This window comes from Callorhinus ursinus, unplaced genomic scaffold, assembly GCF_003265705.2.
Source record: "Callorhinus ursinus isolate GAN/ISIS: 27379988/994484 unplaced genomic scaffold, GSC_fseal_2.0 scaffold11, whole genome shotgun sequence".
NCBI classification, from domain to species: Eukaryota; Metazoa; Chordata; class Mammalia; order Carnivora; family Otariidae; genus Callorhinus; species Callorhinus ursinus.
Window position 1 is genome coordinate 20,484,690 of NW_027397073.1, and position 25,353 is coordinate 20,510,042.

A 25,353-nucleotide genomic window follows, 5' to 3' on the forward strand; every position below is an offset into this window, starting at 1 on the left:
TTATGGGCAAAATGTGGACGCCTTGACCTGGATGGTAAGGCTCCTGTGTCATGGCTCCCATTGCCAGCCCTGGTGCCACCTGCACAGGTGGTCGAGTTGCATTTTACTTGGAGCAGGGATTTAAAAGTCTAAGGTGTAAAGCAAGAATTGCCCTTGAAAATCTTAAATTTTTCTATAAAGTATGGTATACATAGTTTTATATTTATAATATATTTTTAAAGTTTATAAAAATAATTCTTATGGGTACTAATATTTGACATACCCTGATCTAGACTAAAAGGATGAACAAAAGAAGAGTCCATAACAGAAGTCTGGGTGTGCCAGCAAATGTGCTTTAAGATCATTGTTAAGTCCCTGGTAGTGAATTGGGTATCAGTGGAGAATTCTGAAGTATTCCTACTTGCTTCATGGGTGTATTCAATTTGTTAGGTTGTCCAGTCTCTCTAACATTAATACATGTTAAAGGATTTGTTTGTTATTGTAGATATTGAATGCAATAGTGTGTGTGTGTGTGTGTGTGTGTCTTTTTGTGTATTGGGGGGAGTGGGGTTGCGGGAGGAGAGGGAAGGCCTTTCTAAAGTCATCTGTAAGTGAAATGTACTTAGGACATGACCTCATGCTGCTGCCTTATTTTAGCTATATTTGTGTACAGGTAGTATATATCCTTTCTCAATTGCTCAAGGGTGCGGGGCGGTAACACATAGTGCTACCTCGTGAACCTCCTGATTCCTGTGAACCTCTCTGCCCATAAGAAAGTATTCTGATTGTGGCATGGACTAGATATCTCAAAGGACACATTAATAGTGGGATTTCTACTTCAGTAGACAAGCGATGTCCTGGGACTTTCCAGAAACTCTGCATCTGTAATCTCAAGCTTGTTCATATTTTTTACCATCAGAAGTCATTGACCACATTTCATCTTTCCTCCTCCTCCATTCATGAATATGAGCACACCTCATCATTTCCTTATTGGTAATCAGGAAATCTAAATCTAAATAAATCTAAATTGTTTGACAAAATAATATTTTTTGAGATTTATCTTAATAAGGTAGGAGAAAATCCTTGGATGATATTAACATTACTTAAGGAAAATAGAGCACATTTTTAGTTTCAACTAAAAGCTAGTTGGCCAAGGTACTTTGTGTTACGAAAGAGCCAGGGACTAGAGACATTCTGCTTCTTGCTATGCCACTGACTTCCTGGGGAGACCTCGGGAAAGTCATCCACTCCCACTTACCTTTCATTTTCCAGCTTTCACGGAGGAATTAGGTGTTCTTCAAGGTTCTTTCCCAGTGTTTTTTTCTGTGATGGCAACATATTCATTAGCAAGTGCAGCAGATGGTAGGGTGCCTCCTTTGCATAGCTCACATTCAGAGAATAACCAGCATTGTTCTTGTTAGAGAAAACAGCGGAGGAGGATGCTCTGTCCTCATATGTGTTTTTAGAGCATTGGAATGTCTCTAGCACAGCGTTGGCAGGATTGATAATATAGTACAGGTTTAATGGATTTATATATGTGAGTAACCTTATGAATATATGTACAAAGTGGTGTGTGTGTGTGTGTGTCTGTGTGTGTGTGTGTGTGTAAGATGAATTTCTGGATTTTGACTCCTTTCTCCAGTCACCTACGGCCAGGGAAGATTAGCCTACATTTTGCTGCTTTAGTGCATCCAAAACACACTGAACACAATAAAACGAGAGTTCGAGCCTCTGCTTCTGTCCTTGGCTCTGGGCTGAAAATGGCCCCCATGAGAATGGCTAAAATAACCATCCTGAGTTTATCTTTAGACTCCCTGAATGATACCTTCTTGTTCAATATAAGCAGGCCTTCTGTTCAAACTCATATGTCTTTTTTTTGAGTTCTTCTATCTTTGGCTTCAAGAAATAAAGGGAAAGAAAAGAGAATAAGGATATGAAAAGGCCAGAGATGATATCCTGACACAAGTTCCATTTACAAAAAATCTCATTCAGGAAATGAAAAAAAAAATGTGTCAGACAGACACAAGGCAATTCATGACTAAGTCAACTATCCATTTGAAATAGGATAATGTGAGTAAAGTAGAATTTTATTTTATTTTTTTGCTCCAAACCAAAAAGTTGTTCTAATACACCCATCTACATGGAAGTTTATGGAAACAGCTGGACTCAGATACTCAGCTTGCAGCCCACGTCCTGAGCTGTTCTAGGCAAGGTGAGTGGCAGTTGCAGGTATAGGCTGACTTGTGCTGTCAAAGTCTCTCCAGGCTGCTCCTGCATGTGGTTGGGGAGCCCATGGCCACGATGGGCCACAGCCCTTGGAAACATGCTGAATAGAATTTTATTTTTATTTTTATTATTTATTTATTTATTTATTTATTTATTTATTTTTTCGTGCTATATGACCTTTAATTAAGTATAAAGTCTTCCAGTCACGTCACCTAGGGACCATTTTACCCGCTGCTCTGTTTGGCTGCCAGTCTCTTGTCTCTCTCTTCAGCGATGGTGAGGTAGATACCCTTTCCACGGGGAAGAGAAATCCATGGTTTGTTGCTTTTGCCAATAACAAAAATGTTGGAGAGTCGGGTGGCAAAGTTGTTGCCATTGGCATCTTTCACGTGAACCACGTCAAACAAACCAGGGTGTCTCTCTCTGTTGGTGATCACACCAATTCTTCCCAGGTTAGCACCCCCAGTCACCATACCCAGATTACCAGTATCGAACTTGAAGAAACTGGTAATCTTTCCAGTCTCCAAATCAATCTGAACGGTGTCATTCACCTTGATGAGGGGGTCAGGACGGCGGACGGTGCGTGCATCATGAGTCACCAGATGAGGATTCCTTTTGTCCCCACAAAGATCTTTCTCACTTTGCACAACTTATACTTGTCCTCCTTCAGGTGTGATCTGATGAACAGCAAAGCGACCCTTGCTGTCATAGATCAGACAGAAATTCTCCCCGGTCTTGTCAATGCTGATGACATCCATAAAACCAGCAGTAGGTTATATCAGTTCGGACCTTGCCATCAATCTTAATAAAATGCTGCAGACAGATCTTCTTGACTTCGTCTCCTGTGAGGGCATACTTAAGTCTGTTCCTTAGGAAAATGATGGGAGGGAGACATTCTCTCAGCTTATGGGGACCAGTAGGTGGGCGAGGAGCAAACACACCGGTCAGTTTATCCAGCCTCCAATGCTTTGGAGCTGCTACACGCTTCAGATGCTTCTTGGGACCACGAGCCACGGCTGTGCTAGGCACAAAAAGAGCTAGAATTTTATTCTTAAGATTAAAGAGTGTTCACGTTCAGGGAGAGGTTTAGAATTTTAAGGGACTTTAGACTTATTTTATATATTATTTTTATTTTTTAAATTTTTTAAAAAATTGTATTTATTTATTTGTCAGAGAAAGAGACGGCAAGAGAGGGAACACAAGCAGGAGGAGTGGGCGAGGGAGAAGCAGGCTTTCCCCCAAGCAGGGAGCCCAATGCGGGGCTCGATCCCAGGACCCTGGGATCACGATCTGAGCCGAAGGCAGATGCTTAACCGACTCAGCCACCCAGGCATCCCTATACTATTTTTAAAGTGCTAAATAAGGACGGGGCTCTTTGATGAAAGTAACCTAAAACTTTAGAATGCCTTATAATGTCCTTCAGCTGAAGTTTAGCTGTCTTACGTTCTAATCTGCAAATACAAGGGAAAGTTAAAGTCTAAGTGTGGAGGAAAATGATTTTTTAAAAGAAAGTTTAGTTAGTAATTTACTTGTGCTAATCCTTTCTTTCCCTTTAAAGCCATGAATCTGCTCATTATACTTTTCAGTTGGAAACAAAAATCATTTCTTACTCTCGTATTTATTGTACTTATCAATGTTAAAACAATACAACCTTCAAAATGCCAAGCTGTACAAAGAAATATTGCACCAAAATAGTTGGAAAGTGTGTATGAGATACTAAAACATCTGGATAAAAAAAAAGAAACATTAAATCAACTGTCAGGCAACTGTTTTGTGTCTCCAATGTTAAATACCTGATTTTTTTTTTTTTTTTTTTGGGAAACATCTGAATGTTTCTTGGCATGCTGAAAAAACTTGCTATTGGTTGAAGGATCTTTTATGCTATATCTGAATGCATCAGGATAGCTTCTGTATAGGATCAGGATTGAGAGATAATGATTGCTCTGATAATGAGGTTCATCTCTGAGCACAGAGGTTGAGAGAGTAGGGCTTTCTAGTTGTTTTGAGATCATTAGAAACACCTCGACGATCATGCATACATATCCCTTCATTAACTTCCTCCTTTTCCTAGTCAACTCATTCTGCTCCTTATCCTACAACCCCAACCCCAACCCAAACACACACTTAACTTGGCTCTCACTGGTGGGCTTTAACTGAGAAAGCTGATTGAGAATAGCTATCAAGTTTTCCCTATTGGTGTATGGGGTCCATTTTAATCCCAAAGAAGAAAACTGTCTGCTGAGGTGTCAATGGTATTCACCAGGAAGCTTCCCAGGGGAGGAGGATGGTATTGAATTTACTGGGAAGCCATCACTAGGATTCTGTCACTAGGAAGAGACTATGAAACCAGCTGGGTACCCCATAGAATTCACTTTCAGAGAGCCAGCTGGAGGACCTGTAAAATGTTCTTCTGAAGGTAGCTGCTTGGAGTGAATTTCACGGGGCGTCCTGACTACCAGCCCAGTGCAACAGGAGCAGGAAAAATTAACATACCAGAACCAGCAGGAAAAAAACCTTCTCTTCCAGGGTGCCTCATATGTCCTCTGTTGATAGAATCAGTATTGTGCCAACTGGCAAGGGAGAAATGTTTCCGTATCACAAGCAGCCAATGAATGGTTGATTTGGAACTGAGACGCAATAAGCTAATAACTAGCACATTCCTCCTTGTTATAGGTGCTGAAATCAGGTTTTAATGTAGTGGAATCAAAGAAAAAGAAATCACAAACCAGGATCATGTAGCCTTACAGTGTTATGCAAAAGATCAGTTCGATCTTCACTGCTTCTGTGATTTAGGTTATAGGATATTTATACATTCTCTGTATCTTTGCATATAGGGTATTATCAACCAAAGGACAAACCACTGAGGACCATGATGGTACCATTATGATAGAAAATCAGTGCCAGTTAGACTATGACATGTCATTGATAGGAATCTGCATCCTAGCTTCTGAGACATTAAAATGTAAAATAAGATCTTGGGAATTTAAGGTCTTTATTGTCTTAGAATCAATAAAATACAACTTAAAAAGATTATAGCTTTGGGTAGTTACCTCAACAAATGGTCTCTCATCTCCCTTTTTCCTTGCCCTTCTACTTATTCAAATCTTAATAATCTTTCTATATGTAGCATTTCTCCCACCTCCACGAAGACTTTGATACTTTGTCTTCCACTTTTCTCATTCCATATAAAGTTGTCTTCTGAGTATACTTAATATATTGACTCATATTATTCCCTAGTTGTTTCATGTGTGATAGACTCATCTCCCCACCTCCATTGTAAATTCCTTGAGGAATCTTATTTGCAACTTTTATACATTTGTATAAAAATTTTGATTGATTCAATCAGTAGCTCTGGCCAGCAAGGTAGAAACATTCTCAATCCGGGGATTAAAAATAAGTAGCCCAATCATGTCAATATTGTGAAGATTCCTAGTTCTACTTGACTTCATACTTCAAAATGTGTTGGTTGAGAAATTCTGGTAATCATAAATGTTTACAATTAATTTGCACAGGAATTGAATTTCGGTTCATATTTTCAAAGGAAAAGCCAGAGCATGATAATATAAGATGAGCATATGTTTGAGCTTGGGCTGAATTGAATGGCTCCTTTAGATCTTCCACAAACGTTTTTGCTTACGTCTCTGGAATGTATATTGTTACCTTGGAAATTAACTCAAGCTCAGTGCATCTTCCTTTTCCTGAGATCCAGGTCAAAGGTAATTTTCTTGGGCCAGCAGGTGCAACTTGACACTAAGGTCATTTCAAGCATCTCTATTAGCAAAGACATTTCCAAAACTGATATGTGGCTTTTCTCACTAGAATAATTCCTTGCAACAAGTCACATTGGAAGAAGACATATTTAAAAGGATATCATTTTATAAGAACAAATTTCAAGCATTTGCCGTGGTGATGGGGGGAGGTTGTTTTGCAATTTAATTTGCTACTATAAGAGTACAGCTCAAAATCTGACAATGGTACATAAACCTTATGAAAGTTCTTTTGGACAGCAAAGGACAGTAAAGGAGCAAACGAGGGAGAAAAAAAATTATCAAGTGTTTCACCTCAGTAGTGAATTAATCTCTTGAATTACTTTCTTGCAGAGGCAGACCATAGCTCTGGGGTAAGTTGGTGTTCCTCTGTTGCTCTCGTATTTTCCCCCATTAAATATGTTGTTTATTTAATAAGAGTGCTGAATTTGAAGATTTGGGAGGTGGGTCTTGTAATACACCCGTTAATTTCATTGGGCCTTCCTTCTTGCTGATTATGTTGTTGGCAGCCCTATCTCTGTCCTGAGAAAAGAGGGTTAGGAAGTATAAGCATTTCTAATGTTATTTTGATTCCTTTAGCCTGGGGATTTTAAAAAATAAGTATTTTGAACAAGCTTTATTAGAGTTTAATTTTGGGAATAGAAGATTTAGGATGGTGAGAAACTACCCAAGTGAAAACGATCCCTTCATTTCATTCCTGACTTGAATTATGTGAAAATCTTGACTTTGAAAACTTAAGGAAAAGTTGTTGGAAGAAGACTCTGGATTGTTAGATAAAGCTCATTTAAAAAATTTTCCAGGTTATTTGTTCTAGTTCACCAAAATTTTATTTATTTTTTACTTGTGGTTATATTCTGGGTCACCGTATACTATAAAGATAGATGGTGAGGCTGGTCTCTTGGTTTGTGATACTAGCTAAAATGTCAATAACGGCCCAAAGCTCTATCACATTTCACCATCTCTCTATGCCTGAGATGGCCAGTATCTGACATCTATGTGATCATTCTCCACTTATAATGTCTTCACGTAGGAGATATTAGATGTTACTGTATTTTCCCTCAATGCCTGTGTGCAGACTTAGCCTTTCTCAGCACAGAGCCCCAGGAAGCCACTCCTGATCAACTGGAGCTGGCCAGCAAGAGGACAATGGTTAGCTATCTTTGTAGTATCTAGTGAGGCATTTGGGGCGGGGTGGTAATGGTGGTGGTGGTGGTAGCAGCCATTGTAAATGCTTCAAAGTTTATAATGTACTCTCAGAGATACTATTACATTTGATGAAAGCATTCTCTAAAAGAGGTGCAAATGAAGAAATGAAATATGTATACTTTGCTTAAATTTACTCAAACCCAGGACTTTTTTTTCATTTTTGCACATTTCTCTGGTACATTCGAAAACTGACAGATGAAGCAGTTTTTCCCAGAGCTGCATTTTCAGGCCCCTCCATAATAAGCTGGAGAAAGAAGGGGGAGTTTCTGAAAAAATAGAACCACCGTGTCTCCTCCTCACTGCCCGTTAACATGTGTTTGACCCCCACCAATGGATCATTGCTTGAGGAAACAACACAGCCTATCAAAAAGGTCACTGAACAAATTGGTAGGATGTGAAAATGCCAGGACGCATTGGGGGACCTTCAAATTTGAGGGCCAAAAAGTATTTACTTCTTTCAGTTTGTTTGAGTATATGGGGGCAAAAGCTGTGTTCAGGGGCAGGCAAGAAGGAGCCAGAATCAGAAGCTCTGGGGACGCCTGGTTGGCTCAGTTAGTTAGGTAGCTGCCTTTGGCTTGGGTCATGATCTCAGGCTCCTAGAATCAAGTCCAGCATCGGGCTCCTTGCTCAGCGGGGAGCCTGCTTCTCCCTCTCCCTCTGCCTGCTCGGCCTATCACTGCCCCTGTTTGTGCGTGCTCTCTCTCACAAATAAATAAAATCTATAAAATTAAAAAATAAAAAAGAAGCTCTTGATGGCAGAACTACCTCCACCTCTCACTGAATCTCTCTTACAACTGGTAGATTGGAATACATAGAAGTGGATATAATTCCTAATTTACATTATCCAATGAAACAGTATTTGGTTAAAAAAAAAGAAACCTTTGTAAGTTCTAAATTGCTGTGAAAATGTTAATTATGGTTATTACTTTGTGGTGTCTTTGGCAGCATCAGTAAATGATGCTTCTCTGTTTTGTACTCCATCTCTTGCAAATAATTCTTAAAACCTAATAAAAATGCTATTGCTTTTGCCTCAAGATCTAGCATCAGCTCAAATATGGTGTCATCTAAATTTATAGGAGAAAAAAGATTTTTTTCTATTAATTTCTCATTTTCAAAAAAAGACAAATGATTCCCTTCCCAACCTACCCTCTCCTCAAAAAAAATAATAAAATAAAATAAAATCTTTCCCCACAGATGTTTCTAAATACATCATTTATGCTGACTCATGTATCAAGTAGTGGCCCTAAAACGTATACATTTAGATTAATGGGGCCTACAGTGTTTTCTCCAAAAACACTTGCTTGGATAAATTATCCATACTTCCAGAGAGCTGGCTTAGAACAAATTAACAGCAAGTCTCAAAAGAAATCTCCATTCTAGAATATGGAAAACTTTGTTGCTTCAAATGACAGGCTTTTATTTATTTATTTATTTATTTATTTATGGCTTAAACAACAGAAATTTATTTTATCGCAGATCTAGAATTTGGAAGTCCAAGTTCAAGGTGTTGGCAGGATTGTTTTTTTCTGAGGCCTCTCTCCTTGGCCTCCATCTCCCTGTGTCCTCATGTGGTCCTACCTCTCTACCTTTTTATCTTGATGAAATCCCAATAGTTCATTTTTGCTTTTGTTTCCCTTGCCTTTAGAGACGTGTCTTGCAAGATGTTGTTGTGGCCGAGGTCAAAGAGGTTACTGTCTGTGTTCTTTAGGATTCTGATGGATTTCTGTCTCACATTTAGCTCTTCCATCCATTCTGAGTTTATTATTTTGTGTGTATGGTGTAAGAGAATGGTCTGTTTTCATTCTTCTGCATGTGGCTGTCCAATTTTCACAGCACCATTTATTGAAGAGACTGTCTTTTTTTCCATTGGATATTCTTTTCAGCTTTGTCAAAGATTAGTTGACCATAGAGTTGAGGGCGCCTTTCTGGCCTCTCTATTCTGTTCCATTGGTCTACGTGAAATGACAGGCTTAAAAGTTTTTAGAGATTAAGGTCTCATACCCTGAATATTTCAATTTTGAGTAGAATACTCCTATATTTCTTGTGCTTTTGTATCATCCACTTTACTAATTTAGAAAGTTGACCTTAATTTACACAATTTTATATAAACAAACTCCAATGTAAGGAGCATGGGGCTTAGAGTAAAAAGATGTGGATTTAAATCTCAGCTTTATCATCTAAGAGGAGTTTATTGAGAAAAGTGTGTGACAAAGCTCTCTTTACATTTTAAAACTCTTTGCCATTCTTAGCTATTATTATTTGTGATAGGTAGGTGGGAAGGTTACTTTAAGAGAAAAATTAGAGAGGTCTTTCAAAGCACTTATATAGAAAGGCTATATATATTTTCCCCTACCTATTATAGGAGGTACAATTCTGAGCTTGTAAGGGCAGCTATCAAGGTGAGCAATTTTGCATTTGACCTTTAAAAATATAGCACATTCTCACAAAGGAGTTGGGGCATAAAATATCCAACCCTGAAATAGGAAAATTATGTGGGTGACGATGCTCAAGTACAATCTATGTAAGGTTCAAAAAGATACAACATATGTGTTGTGCATATGAAGCCATTTTCCTGCTTTCTAAAGCTCATGGCAGTATTTGGGCTTGTTGACTATTCGTAAGGCTGTATCCTTCAGGGATAAATAAGGAAGTACTATGAGGCTATGTGTTTTTTTTTTTTTCCACTTATTTTCTTTTTTTTTTAAAAATTTTTTATTGTTATGTTAATCACCATACATCATTAGTTTTTGATGAAGTGTTCCACGATTCATTGTGCATAACACCCAGTGCTCCACGCAGAACGTGCCCTCTTCAATACCCATCACCAGGCTAACCCAACCCCCCAACCCTCTCCCCTCTAGAAACCTCAGTTTGTTTTTCAGAGTCCATCGTCTCTCATGGTTCGTCTCCCCCTCTGACTTACTCCCCTTCATTCTTCCCCTTCTGCTATCTTCTTCTTCTTCTTTTTTTTTCTTAACATATATTGCATTATTTGTTTCAGAAGTACTGCTCTGTGATTCAACAGTCTTGCACAATTCGCAGCGCTCACCATAGCACATACCCTCCCCAATGTCTATCACCCAGCCACCCCATCCCTCCCACCCCCTACCACTCCAGCAACTCTCAGTTTGTTTCCTGAGATTAAGAATTCCTCATATCAGCGAGGTCATATGATACATGTCTTTCTCTGATTGACTTATTTCACTCAGCATAACACCCTCCAGCTCCATCCACTTTGTTGCAAATGGCAAGATCTCATTCCTTTTGATGGCTGCATAATATTCCATGCATATATATACCATATCTTCTTTATCCATTCATCTGTTGATGGACATCTTGGCTCTTTCCAGTTTGGCTATTGTGGACATTGCTGCTATACACATTGGGGTGCACGTACCCCTTCGGATCCCTACGTTTGTATCTTTGTGGTAAATACCCAGTAGTGCAATTGCTGGGTCGTATGGTAGCTCTATTTTCAACTGTTTGAGGAACCTCCATACTGTTTTCCAGAGTGGTTGCACCAGCTTGCATTCCCACCAACAGTGTAGGAGGGTTCCCCTTTCTCCACAACCCCGCCAACATCTGTCATTTACTGACTTGTTAATTCTCGCCATTCTGACTGGTGTGAGGTGGTATCTCATGGAGGTTTTGATTTGGATTTCCCTGATGCTGAGCGATGTGGAGCACTTTTTCATGTGTCTGTTGGCCATTTGGATGTCTTCTTTGGAAAAATGTCTGTCCATGTCTTCTGCCCATTTCTTGATTGGATTATTTGTTCTTTGGGTGTTGAGTTTGATAAGTTCTTTATAGATTTTGGATACTAGCCCTTTATCTGATATGTCACTTGCAAATATTTTCTCCCATTCTGTCGGTTGTCTTTTGGTTTTCTGGACTGTTTCTTTTGCTGTGCAAAAGCTTTTTATCTTGATGAAATCCCAATAGTTCATTTTTGCCCTGGCTTTCCTTGCCTTTGGCGATGTTTCTAGGAAGAAGTTGCTGTGGCTGAGGTCGAAGAGGTTGCTACCTGTGTTCTCCTTTAGGATTTTGATGGACTCCTGTCTCACATTTAGGTCTTTCACCCATTTGGAGTCTACTTTTGTGTGTGGTGTAAGGAAATGGTCCAGTTTCATTCTTCTGCATGTGGCTGTCCAATTTTCCCAACACCATTTGTTGAAGAGACTGTCTTTATTCCATTGGACATTCTTTCCTGCTTTGTCAAAGATGAGTTGACCATAGAGTTGAGGGTCCATTTCTGGGCTCTCGATTCTGTTCCATTGATCTATGTGTCTGTTTTTGTGCCAGTACCATACTGTCTTGATGATGACAGCTTTGTAATAGAGCTTGAAGTCTGGAATTGTGATGCCGCCAGCTTTGCTTTTTTTTTTTCAATATTCCTCTGGCTATTTGGGGTCTCTTCTGGTTCCATACAAATTTTAGGATTATTTGTTCCATTTCTTTGAAAAAAGTGGATGGTATTTTGATGGGAATTGCAGTGAATGTGTAGATTGCCCTAGGTAGCACCCACATCTTCACAATATTTGTTCTTCCAATCCATGAGCATGGAACGTTTTCCATTTCTTTGTGTCTTCTTCAATTTCTTTCCTGAGTATTTTATAGTTTTCTGAGTGCAGATCCTTTGCCTCTTTGGTCAAATTTATTCCTAGGTATCTTATGGTTTTGGGTGCAATTGTAAATGGGATCGACTCCTTGATTTGTCTCTCTTCTGTCTTCTTGTTGGTGTATAGGAATGCCACTGATTTCTGTGCACTGATTTTATATCCTGCTACTTTACTGAATTCCTGTATGAGTTCTAGCAGTTTTGAGGTGGAGTCTTTTGGGTTTTCCACATACAGTATCATATCATCTGCAAAGAGTGAGAGTTTGACTTCCTCCTTGCCGATTTGGATGCCTTTGATTTCTTTTTGTTGTCTGATTGCTGTGGCTAGGACTTCTAATACTATGTTGAATAGCAGTGGTGATAGCGGACATCCCTGCCATGTTCCTGACCTTAGGGGAAAAGCTCTCAGCTTTTCCCCATTGAGAATGATATTCGCTGTAGGTTTTTCATAGATGGCTTTTATGATATTGAGGTATGTACCCTCTATCCCTATACTCTGAAGAGTTTTGATCAAGAAAGGATGCTGTACTTTGTCAAATGCTTTTTCTGCATCTATGGAGAGGATCATATGATTCTTGTTCTTTCTTTTGTTAATGTATTGTATCACGTTGATTGATTTGCAGATGTTGAACCAACCTTGCAGCCCAGGGATAAATCCCACTGGATCATGGTGAATAATCCTTTTAATATACTGTTGGATCCTATTGGCTAGTATTTTGGTGAGAATTTTTGCATCCATGTTCATCAAGGATATTGGTCTGTAATTCTCCTTTTTGATGGGGTCTTTGTCTGGTTTTGGGATCAAGGTAATGGTGGCCTCATAAAATGAGTTTGGAAGTTTTCCTTCCATTTCTATTTTTTGGAACAGTTTCAGGAGAATAGGTATTAATTCTTCTTGAAATGTCTGATAGAATTCCCCTGGGAAGCCATCTGGCCCTGAGCTTTTGTTTGTTGGGAGATTTTTGATGACTGCTTCAATTTCCTTAGTGGTTATAGGTCTGTTCAGGTTTTCTATTTCTTCCTGGTTCAGTTTTGGTAGTTGATACATCTCTAGGAATGCACCCATTTCTTCCAGGTTATCTAATTTGCTGGCATAGAGTTGCTCATAATATGTTCTTAGAATTGTTTATATTTCTTTGGTGTTGGTTGTGATCTCTCCTTTTTCATTCATGATTTTGTGGATTTGGGTCCTTTCTCTTTTCTTTTTGATAAGTCTGGCCAGCGGTTTATCAATCTTGTTAATTCTTTCAAAGAACCAGCTCCTAGTTTCGTTGATCTGTTCTACTATTCTTTTGGTTTCTATTTCATTGATTTCTGCTCTGATCTTTATTATTTCTCTTCTCCTGCTGGGTTAAGGCTTTATTAGCTGTTCTTTATCCAGCTCCCTTAGGTGTAGGGTTAGGTTGTGTATTTGACACCTTTCTTGTTTCTTGAGAAAGGCTTGTATTGCTATATACTTTCCTCTCAGGACTGCCTTTGCTGTATCCCAAAGATTTTGAACAGTTGTGTTTTCATTTTCATTGGTTTCTGTGAATTTTTTTAAATCTTCTTTAATTTCCTGGTTGACTCATTCATTCTTTAGTAGGATGCTCTTTGGCCTCCATGTATTTGAGTTCTTTCCGACTCTCCTCTTGTGATTGAGTTCTAGTTTCAAAGCACTGTGATCTGAAAATATGCAAGGAATAATCCCAATCTTTTGGTATCAGTTGAGACCTGATTTGTGACCTAGGATGTGATCAATTCTGGAGAATGTTCCATGGGCACTAGAGAAGAATGTGTATTCCGTTGCTTTGGGATGGAATGTTCTGAATATATTTGTGAAGTCCATTTGGTCCAGTGTGTCATTTAAAGTCTTTATTTCCTTGTTGATCTTTTGCTTAGATGATCTGTCCATTTCAGTCAGGGGGGTGTTAAAGTCCCCCACTATTATTGTATTGTTGTCAATGTGTTTCTTTGCTTTTGTTATTAATTGCCTTATAAAAGTGGCTGTTTCCATGTTAGGGGCATAGATATTTACAACTGTTAGATCTTCTTGTTAGATAGACCCTTTAAGTAAGATATAGTTTCCTTCTTCATCTCTTATTACAGTCTTTGTTTTAAAATCTAATTTGTCTGATAAAAGAATTGCCACCCCAGCTTTCTTTTGGTGTCCATTAGCATGGTAAATGGTTTTCCACCCCCTCACTTTCAATCTGGGGATGTCTTTGGGTCTAAAATGAGTCTCTTGCAGACAGCATATGGATGGGTCTTATTTTTTAATCCCATCTGATAGCCTGTGTCTTTTGATTGGGGCATTTAGCCCATTTACATTCAGGGTAACTATTGAAAGATATGAATTTGGTGCCATTGTATTGCCTGTAAGGTGACTGTGACTGTATATTGTCTATGTTCCTTTCTGATCTATGCTGCTTTTAGGCTCTCTCTTTGCTTAGAGGACCGCTTTCAATATTTCTTTTAGGGCTGGTTACGTGTTTGCAAATTCCTTTAGTTTTTGTTTGTCCTGGAAGCTTTTCACCTCTCCTTCTATTTTCAATGACAGCCTAGCTGGATATAGTATTCTTGGCTGCATATTTTTCTCGGTTAGTGCTCTAAAGATATCATGCCAGTCCTTTCTGGAGTGCCAGATCTCTGTGGATAGGTCTGTTGCCAATCTAATATTTCTACCATTGTAGGTTACATATCTCTTCTCCCGAGCTGCTTTCAGGATTTTCTCTTTGTCTCTGAGACTCGTAAGTTTTACTATTAGCTGTCGGGGTGTTGACCTATTTTTATTGATTGTGAGAGGGGTTCTCTGTGCCTCCTGGATTTTGATGCCTGTTTCCTTCCCCACATTAGGGAAGTTCTCTGCTATAATTTGCTCCAATATGCCTTCTGCCCCTCTCTCTCTTTCTTCTTCTTCTGGGATCCCAATTATTCTAATGTTGTTTCATCTTATTGTATCGCTTATCTCTGGAATTCTTCCCTCGTGATCCTGGAGTTGTTCCTCTCTCTTTTTCTTAGCCTCTTTATTTTCCATCATTGGTCTTCTATATCGCTGATTCTCTCTTCTGCCTCATTTATCCTAGCAGTTAGTGCCCCCATTTTTGATTGCACCTCATTAATAGCCTTTTTGATTTCGACTTGGTTAGATTTTAGTTCTTTTATTTCTCCAGAAAGAGTTTCTCTAATAACTTCCACGCTTTTTTCAAGCCCAGCTAGTATCTTTAAAGTCATGATTCTGAACTCTAGGTCCGACATCGTACTAATGTCCGTATTGAGTAGGTCCCTGGCAGACGGTACTACCTCTTGTTCTTTTTGCTGAGGTGATTTTTTTCGTCTTGTCATTTTGTCCATAGGAGACCAGATGAATGAGAGAACAAAATGCTAACAGGTTAACAACGTCCCCAGCAAATATACTCTATACAGATCAGAAAAGCCCTGAAACCAGGGAAAAAGAAAGGGAAAGAAAGAAAAAAGAAAGAGAAAAAAAAAGAAAAAGAAAAAGATAAAAACAAACAAAAACAGAACAAAACAAAAAAAAAAACAGAAAATGATCAGGCTAGTGCATAGATCAGTGCCACACACTAGATTTTGGGTGTATTTGGTCTGTTAGAAGAAAGTGCCTCTTAAAATTTTAAAGGAAGAATGACCTATATATGTACAAAATAAGGGTTGATAAATGTATGGAAGGAAGATGACTGTAAAGATGAAACTTATAAAAGGTTTTATAAACGGAATTGATAAGTTGTTTGAAAGAAGAAAGAAGATTTAGAAAAAAGAAAAAAGAAAAGAAAAAAAATGGGAGAGACTGTGATCAGGCAGGAGACTAGAACAAAGCCATACACTAGTGATTTAGGGTATATTTTGATCTGTTAGAAGAAACTGTATATCAAAATTTTAAAGAGAGAAGAACTTATATATATATATGCCAAAAATAAGGGTAACTACTATGAAGGGATAAAATATGACTCTAAAAATGAAAAATAAAAAATGTTCTTTTAAAAAAGGGATTGATAAGATGTTGGTTGAAAAAGTGAAAAAGAAAAATTCAAAAAAAAACAGTTAAAAAAATTAACTTTGAAAAACTAATGAATCATGGTTAAAAAAGCCATGAATTCTATGTGCAGTATTCCCCTAGCACTGGAGTTCTCCCGTTCTCCTTGATCGGTAAACTTGGTCTTGGCTTGCTGGCTGTTCGTGCTGATCATCTGGGGGGGGGGGCCTTTTGCCGTGGTTTCCAACTCTATTTGCCGGAGGCGGAATTGCCCCACACTTGTCGGTCCAGACTAAGCAAGCTGCTTGGGTTTGTTCTTAGGAGCTTTTGTTCCCTGCAAGCTCTCGGCACAGCTTTGTAGGACCAGGGTGAAAATGGTGGCCTCCCACTCTCTGCCCGGAGGAGCTGAGAACTCGGGGCCCCGCTCCTCAGTGCGTCCCCAGAGAAAAGCAGTCACTCCCGTCTCCCCGGTCTCCGGCCGCACTCCGTGCTCACCTGGCCTGTGACCGAGCGTTTCTATCTCTGGCACCCGACCGGTCTCCAAACCCAGCAGATCCCTGCGGTGCACTCCCGCGCCGCTCCTCCTGGGGGAGGGAAGGGAGTCTCCCCGGCTCTGCTGCTTGTTGGGTCCCTGCTGGAGGCGCAGTGGCCCAAGTGCGCCGCGGATCACAGTTTATGGCCACCCCGAGCTACGAGCCCGCGCCTCGGCTTCGTCTCTGCAGCCAGCTTCCCCGCTCTGATACCTGGGAGCTCTGCCGCACTCAGGCACCCCCGGTTTTTCTGTGACCCCGAGGGTCCCGAGACCACACTGTACCGCGAGGGTTCCACCCCCCGCTTAGCCACTGGAGCGATGGCCCTCAGCGGATCCGGCTTCTAAATGTTCCAATTTTGTGCTCCGCGGCTCTAGCACTTGCCAGAAGCAGCTGAGGGAGGCCCCCTCCCCTGCCGTCTATCCTCCTGAATATTGCCTCGGATTCACTTCTCCACACGTCCCACCTTCCAGTACGTGGTCGCTTCTCTGTTCAAAGAGTTGTTGCTACTCTCTTCTTTGATCTCCCATTGAGTTTGTAGGTGTTCAGAATGGTTTGATCCCTATTCAGCTGAATTCCTGAGACCAGAAGAAATCCAGGTCTCCTACTCCTCTGCCATCTTGCTCCGCCCCTCACTATGAGGCTATGTTAAATATTCCTTTTTGTTTTTGCTATTCACGATCATCAAACAGCAGTAGAATCTGCTACTGAAAATGTAAGTAAGATCAATCCACTGAGTGTGCTACCAAACTGCTTTCTAAACCATAGGACACAAAGACAAAGTCATGCAGAATTGTAAACAGCCATTAAATTAATGTGCCCAGTGATGAAATCAAATGAGGTACCAGAAGCAGAGTGACAAATCATTTTAGGATTGGAAAGAAAAACAATGTTAGCTTCACAATGAATAACCCTTTGAAAGCCATCTTTAGAAAGGTTATTTCAAGATAGGTATATCTGAAAACATACCCAAGTTTATATACTTGTTTGTGCGTGTGTGTGTGCGTGCGTGCGTGTGTGTGTGTGTGTGTGTGTGTGTACAGAAAGAAAAAAGGGAGAGAGACAGAGAGAGAAATTGGGGGTGGATGGAGAAAGAGAGAGAATGATTTCTCTCAATCTGTAACACACACACACACACACACACACATACATACACTCACAACTTTTATCAGCAGTCCTCCTAAATTACTGCATTAAAACTATGTTCTTCCAATTACTCATATATTCTACTTAAATTATGATTTCAGAAGTAGAGATTTTTAGGAGATGATGAGATATACTAATAATTTATGGCAACATTACCCAGTTCTGTCTCAACCCATTTCCTTCTTGTTTCAGAAGGTAACATCCCGTAATAGAAGGGATCATCAGAAAGTTTAGTATTAACATGTCTAGAGAGTATCCAGATTGTCCAATGGATATTTTTCAAGGGTTAATTTTTTTTTTTCTCCACAACAATAAACCTGTGTGGAGCCAAGTAACTGGAAGGATAAAACCCCATGATGATCAACTCCATGTTCAAGACCCTGGGGTAGCGGGATTCCAAACTAAGAGTCTTGCAGAGGCCATGGGCAGGTTTAAAGTGTTAGAATGACATAATCTGATATACACTTAAGAGATCATTGTGCCCTTTGACCAGTATCTCCTCATTTTCCTCACTCCCCAGCCCCTGGTAACCATCATTCTATTCTTTATTTCTACGAGATTGGCTTTTTTAGATTCTGCTTGCAAGTGATATCATAGAGTGTTTTTCTCTGACCTGTTTCATTTAGCATAGTGCCCTCAAGGTCCATCCATGATATGGCAAATGGCCAAAAAATATTCATATATAGTGAAATGTATATATACATATAATGATAGTGATAAATGATATATATAATGGTAGTGATATATATATATTTGTATTGATATATATATATATATATATATATATATATATATATATATATATATAATCACACATCACATCTTCTATCCATTCATCCACTGATGGACATTTTTGGCTAAACATGAGAATGCAGATATCTCTTTGATATACTGTTTTCATTTCCTTTGGCTCTATACTCAGAAATGGGATGGCAGGATCATATGTTTGTCCTATTTTTAAATTTTTAAGCAACTTTTTCCCATAGCATGTGCACCAATGTACATTCCTACCAACGGTCCAAAAAATTTTCCTTTCTCCATATCCTTGCCAACACTTGTTATTTCTTGTCACTTTTATTATAGCCATTCTAACATTTTACTGATGATTAGTGATGTTGAGCACATTTTCATGTAAATTTGGCCATTTGTATATCCTCTTTGGAAAAATGTCTCTTCGGTTCCTCTTCCTATTTTTAATCAGATTGTCTTTTTGCTATTGAGTCATTTGTCTTCTTTATATATTTTGAATATTAACCCCTTATCAGATATATGATTTGTAGGTATCTTCTCTCATTCCACTGCTTACCATTTCATTTTGTTGAGGGTTTCCTTTGCTGTGTAGAAGTTTTTAAATTTAATGTAGTCCCACCTGTTTATTTTTGCTTTTGTTGCTTTGACTTTTGGTGTCATATCCAAAAAAATCATTGCTGACACTCATGTCAAGGATCGTACCCCCTATGTTTTCTTCTAGCAATTTATGGTGGTCTTACATTCAAATCTTTAATCCATTTTGAGTTGATTTTTGTGCATGGTGTAAGATAGGCATCCAGTTTCATTATTTTGCAGGTGGCTCTCCAGTTTTCTCACTATCATTTATTGAAGAGACTATTTTTTCCCCATGGCTTATTCTTGGCCCCCTTGTCAAATATTAGTTGATTGTTATGTGGGGGTATTTGGGGGATCTGGATTCTCTTCTGTTGGTCTGTATATCTGTTTTTATGCTAGCACCATATAGTTTTGATTACTGTAGCTTTGTAGTATAGCTTGAAATCAGGAACTATGATGCCTCCAGCTTTGTTTTGCTTTCTCAGGATTGCTTTGACTTTTCAGGATTTTTCGTGGTTCCATACAAATTTTAGGATTGTTTTCTCTATTTCTATGAAAAACAATTGGAATTTTGATGGGAATTGTACTGAATCTATAGATGGCTTTGGGTAGTATGGACATTTTAACAATATTAATTCTTCCAATTCATGAGCATGGGATATCTTTCCATTTTGTGTGTGTGTGTGTGTGTGTGTGTGTGTGTGTGTGTGTGTGTGTTTGTCTTCTTCAACTTCTTTCATCAAAGATTATAGTTTTCAATGTACAGCTCTTTCACCTCATTGGTTAAGTTTATTCCTAAGGATTTTATTGTTTTTGATACTATTGGGAATGGGATTGTTTTCTTTCTTTATTTTTCAGATATTTCACTGTAGTTAAAAGATGAATAAGTACTGTGTATTTAATGCACAGCATTGTGATTATAGTTAACCATAATGTATTATATATTTGAAAGCTGTTGAGAGTATATCCTAAATGTTCACATCATAAAAAAGAGATGGTAATTATGTGATGTGATGGAGGTCTTAGCTAATACAGTCATGGTAATCACTTTGCAATGTAGAAATTAATCAATTCAACACATTGTACAACAAACTAAATGTTATATGTCAATTATATCTCCATAAATCTGAAAAAAAATAGAGGTTAATGTGGCTGCTTTGTGGAGAAAAATCATTAGAGGGAAAAAGGGGCAACAAAGAGAGCAGTTGGTAGGGTGTTTTCGTATTCCAGTCGGGAAACTCAGACTTGGATTAGGTGATGCACATGAAATTGATGTGGAATGGTTGGGTCCCGAATAATTGTTGGAAGCAGTGCTGCCAGGACTTGGTAATGGTTTGGAACTGGAAAATAAAGGAAAGGTGCCATTTATTGAGATGGGAAGAGTTTCTGGAGAGGGATGAATTGGGTGGGGCAAGCAGTTCTCTTTGGTGACATTCAATTTCAGATGCTTATTAAACATCCAAGTGGCAATGGCAGTAGAAAGTTTTATATCTGATTTTAGTGTGTCTTAGAATTGTGCACTTTCACTCACTGCTTTATAAAAGTAACATTAATTAAGTTGGGATCTGGCAAATAGAAAGTAGCTCACAGCTCAGTAAAATTCGAGTTCTTAGATTAGCATTCGAGACTTCTTTTTGCCTTTCTTTCTTTTTTTTTTTTATTCATTCACCTGACAGAGAGAGACACAGCGAGAGAGGGAACACAAGCAGGGGGAGTGGGAGAGGGAGAAGCAGGCCTCCCGCAGAGCAGGGTGCCCGATGCGGGGCTCGATCCCAGGACCCTGAGATCATGACCTGAGCTGAAGGCAGACACCTAACGACTGAGCCACCCAGATGCCCCTCTTTGCCTACTTTCTTAAACTCATCCATCTCTATTTCTCTTTCATGGTCGATACAATAGGCAGACCAAGTTATTTATAGTTCCCCAGACACACTATGATGACATACACTTCCCTGACTTTTTTTTGTGTTCCAAATTGCAATTCCCTTTTTCCCTTTTTCCATCTGGCTAATTCCTTTTTTTTTTTTTTAAGATTTTATTTATTTATTTAACTGACACAGAGAGAGAGACAGCTAGAGAAAGAACACAAGCAAGGGGAGTGGGAGAGGGAGAAGCAGCCTTCCCACCAAGCAGGGAGCCTGATGTAGGGCTCGATCCCAGGACCCTGGGATCATGACCTGAGTTGAAGGCAGACGCTTAACCAACTGACCCACCCAGGTGCCCCCATCTGGCTAATTCCTAACACATCCTTTAAGACCCCATTTTGGTGCCATGTCATCCTTGAAAACTTCCTTAAACATCCTCAAGGTTGATAGAATCTTTTGCTGCATATTGGCATTCAAGACCTCCATCAACCATAACATTTGTCATGTAGGATGATAACCATTCAAATGTCTGCCTTCTAGACTAAACTGAGAACTCTTTATAGTCAAAAGTTGTCTTTATTTTTGCACCCCTAGCAATCAGAATGACTGGAATTAATAGATGATGGAACTGGTTGTTGGATGAATAAATATTTCTTTAAGAATCTTTGGCCTCTGAGGAAACTGTAGTGCAGAAAAATCTACACAGTTTAGATCCTTGGAAATTCTTTATGAGTATACAGGACCAGTGGAGGACGGGTAAGAAGAATACCTCTTACAGAGAATGATTTAAAAGTGTCCCAAATGTGTCCTTGTACCACCTCATTTCTTGAGGGTTATACATTTCCCTCTTAGGTTCTTTTGGAAAATGTGCATTATGGGGAGAGAAGAGTAACCCATTAAATTATTACATAAAAGGTAAGGTCTTACAATAGAAGGACCAGAGCCAAGAGTCTAGAGTTCCGGGCTATATATGGTCCTAGTGTTCTCCCTAACATGATGTAGAAACGCAGCTTAAGTGAGTGGCAGATATGGGGAATACTGTCCCTCTGCAATATCAGCAGGGAAATTAATTGCTCAGAGAGACAAAGCATATGACTAAGTGGCAGAATTATAAAATACTTTTGAAAGACTTGAGGTGATAGTAAAAAAGCATGCAAAAATAGGATGCGAAGAAACAATTATTCCTGAGAGGGAGTAAGATGGTACGAGTGATTTTACTGGAGAATTATCTTTGAAGAAAAATAATAGTTCTTACTGCTGTCAGCCGGCCACAGACTAGAGGACATTATCCTTTGAAAAAGCAGTCCTGATGCTGAGAATTTCTTATGTTCTATGTTCCTTGGTTTTCAAAGGGAACCTAGCCAAATGCGAGGTACAGTTTCCAATCCCCATGCTTAATTGATAGCCTTGACATGGACTGTGTTCTGAGTTTCCTAATAGTCTCAGGGAGGATTTGTTCAGATCATTCAAATTTCCATGCCCAAACTGATTTCCAGATGCTGAAAGCTTATAGCCAGCCCATTCCTTGTGCAGTTTTGAGACAAAGTTGAGTATTATCATTAGTAATACCATATAATGGGACCATTAAGAGTCTTGGCACCAACCTCTCATTCATTTTTAATGTCACGGGAGGGAGATTTATTCAAACTCCTGCAGAGCTGCCTAAGCCCTGCATCTTTCAGAGGGAAGCAGAAAGATTGCTGTAATGCTGTACTCCATAGTGGGTCTGTGGGGATCTCATGAGCAAGACCTTAGTAGAGCCTTTTAGCCTAGACACCGGAACTTGTGTTATAAGACGATTCATATTTCCTAGTTCTAGTAGCACTGGGTAGCTTATATGTGTCAAAATATAATGCCTGGAGCCTTATCCCCAAGGGGATGAAGAGGGAGCAAAGATAAGCCCTTTCTGGGATGCAGAGGCTGAAAGAAGGAAAGAGGATTGCTTGTCTTTCCTAGTATCCAAGACCCTATATTCCAATTCCGGTCTCCTTTTACAGCTTTCTCCCCTTTTTGCCGTCCAACATGAATTCTCTGCTTCAGCCAGCTTGGTCTCCTCACTGTCCCTCAAATATAAATTTCCTATTCTCACCTTATTAGCTTTCCAAATGCTATTCCACTCACCTGAAATGCACTTCTCTTTCCTCTCCATTTACTTAAAATCACCAAATCATTTGAGGGCTGGCTCTCATTCCATCTTCTCTGTTAAAGCCCTCCCTGTTTTCTGAAATAAGCAATCCACAAAGCCCTTCCTCTCTCTACCTGGAATCTTCTTTAGATAGTACTTACCGAGGCTTTACTCTGTGCGGGGCTAGTGATAAAACTGGGCAAGTCAGACGGGCCTTTCTCTGTCCTTAAGGAACTCTAGATCTAGTGGGGTAGAAAGACGTTAATTAGTTATCAGATGATAGCTAATATTTATAGTGTTTACTATGTTCCAGGAACGACTTCTGATATAACTTTGGTTAGTTAATCCTTAAGACAGCTTTATGGGATCTTGTGTTATAGCTTGGGGAGAGCCTCTTTAATTTTTTCCATTTAACAGATGGGAAAATTGAGGCTTAAGGGGATTAAATCACTTGCCCAAGGCCATCCCAATATTGGCGCCGTTTCTGAATGCAGGCAGGCTTACCACCTGAATACATTCCTCCAGGCCTCCAACTCTTTTACCTCTACCTTTACCTTTATTGACTGCCTTGTATTGTAACTGACTCCTATGTATACGTACCTTACCTCCTCAACTGTATTGTAATGCACTGTCTGTGAGGAAACTGACCATGTCCTAGGGACCAGTTAGAAACACAGGCTTTAGAAACAGACCTGTATTTAAAACCCTGATCCCATGGGCGCCTGGGTGGCTCCGTTGGTTAAGCGACTGCCTTCGGCTCAGGTCATGATCCTGGAGTCCCGGGATCGAGTCCCACATCGGGCTCCCTGCTCAGCAGGGAGTCTGCTTCTCCCTCTGACCCTCTTCCCTCTTGTGCTCTCTGTCTCTCATTCTCTCTCTCTCAAATAAATAAATAAATAAATAAATAAATAAAATCTTTAAAAAAAAAAAAAAAACAACCCTGATCCCCTGGCTATGTATGACCAAGTAAGATTAATCTCTCTGATCTTCTGTTGCCTTCTTTGCAAAATGGGCAAAATAATAACCACAGGAGGTGACGAAGGATTAACTAAGATAATAAATGTAGAGCCTTTGCACAGTGCCTTGAACATGTCTAGACTCAGTAAATGGTAGCTACTATTAGTCTTGGGAGACTCCACCCTTTGACTGTCAGCACAATGCTTGACATGGCACTGCAAACATTTTTCTTAAATAATTGAATATAGTGAAAACCTAAAAATTTAAAATAACCCTCAAGAAAACCCCTTTGACAGCTAATTTTTATTGAAGGATATCTTAATAAGATATAGTTTTATTATTTTAAGGTATATAAAATGCCACAAACTAATCAGAAAGTATAGGACATTTAAAAAGTGCAATATTGGGCACTTGGGTGGCTCAGTTGGTTAAATGTCTGCCTTTGGCTCAGGTCATGATCCCGGGGTCCTGAGATCAAGTTCCATGTTGGTCTCCCTGCTCAGCGGGGAGTCTGCTTCTCCCTCTGCCCCCTGCTCATGATCTATCTCTCTCTTGCACTCTCTCTCTAAATAAAATCTTTTTTAAAAAAATAAAAAGTGCAAGTATTTGGGGCACCTGGATGGCTTAGTGGGTTAAGTGTCTGACTCTTGATTTTGGCTCAGGTCATCATCTTGGGGTCGTGAGACTGAGCCCCACATCAGCTCTGTGCTCAGCACAGAGTCTGCTTGAGTTTCTCTCTCTCCCTCTGCCCTTCCCCCCATTTGTGCGCGCTCTCTCTCTCTCTCTCTAAACAAACAAACAAATAAATATAGAAAATATTTAAAAAATAGTGTAAGTATTTGATAAGGACTTGGTCAATTGCAAGTGAAAATTTGAAAACATACTTTGATATAAATTTAATGACTATTAGCTATTTATTCTTAGCACATACTTTTGAACATGTATTATGCCAAAAAATTCTACAAAATCACTTTTCAATTTGTATTCTATTAATACAAAATTATTTAATGAGCACATAGTATGTGCAATATGTTCAAGAAAATGACAATTAAACATAAATATATGTTTAAATTATATATTTATTTTATATATATATATTTTAATTCTGGTAGATTTAAAGTTTCCCAGATTACTGAATTCTGAATTGTGTTTGAGTTTTGTTGTGACTCTGCCTTCAGCACACCATCCGTTTCAAATTTCTCTATCATTACTTTGTGCTTCTTTATCATTATCTTGTGCTTAGGCGGAGGACTCATTTGCTGGGGACTTTTTTCCGAGTCTGCTTCATTCTCATCGTTAGGCCATGTCTTTATACCTGCACCTTAGAGAGTTGTTTTCTACATGGTGGTTTCAGGGTAGCAACACTGAACAACAGAGGCCGTGAAAGTTGTAAGAGGTCATGCGACCGAGGCTCAGGAATCACAGAAAGTCACTTTTCTCCCACTTTATTGCCTAAAACACACCACCACCACACTAGATTCAAGAAGAGGAGAAAATAGCACTGCTTTTGATGGGAAGAGTGACAGTCACGCTGCAAAGGGATGTGTTCATAGATATGGAAAAATTGCTTGTGACTCAGTGCTTGAGGGCCTGGTAGGGAAAGGGGTGTGTGGTTTCCATTGTCTCAGTCTAGCC

General features: G+C 39.3%; 1 non-coding gene and 1 pseudogene across 1 annotated transcript; both read right to left on the minus strand.

Annotated features, from left to right (window-relative positions):
• Positions 1–2,178: 2,178 nt before the first annotated feature.
• On the minus strand, positions 2,179–2,308 carry LOC112835381 (small nucleolar RNA SNORA44). Its single transcript, XR_003211196.1, has one exon. It is a non-coding gene; the product is annotated as a small nucleolar RNA SNORA44 (small nucleolar RNA).
• Positions 2,309–2,388: 80 nt separating this feature from the next.
• The window catches only part of LOC112834993 (small ribosomal subunit protein eS4, X isoform-like), a 155,527-nt pseudogene continuing 132,562 nt past the window's right edge, over positions 2,389–25,353 (minus strand).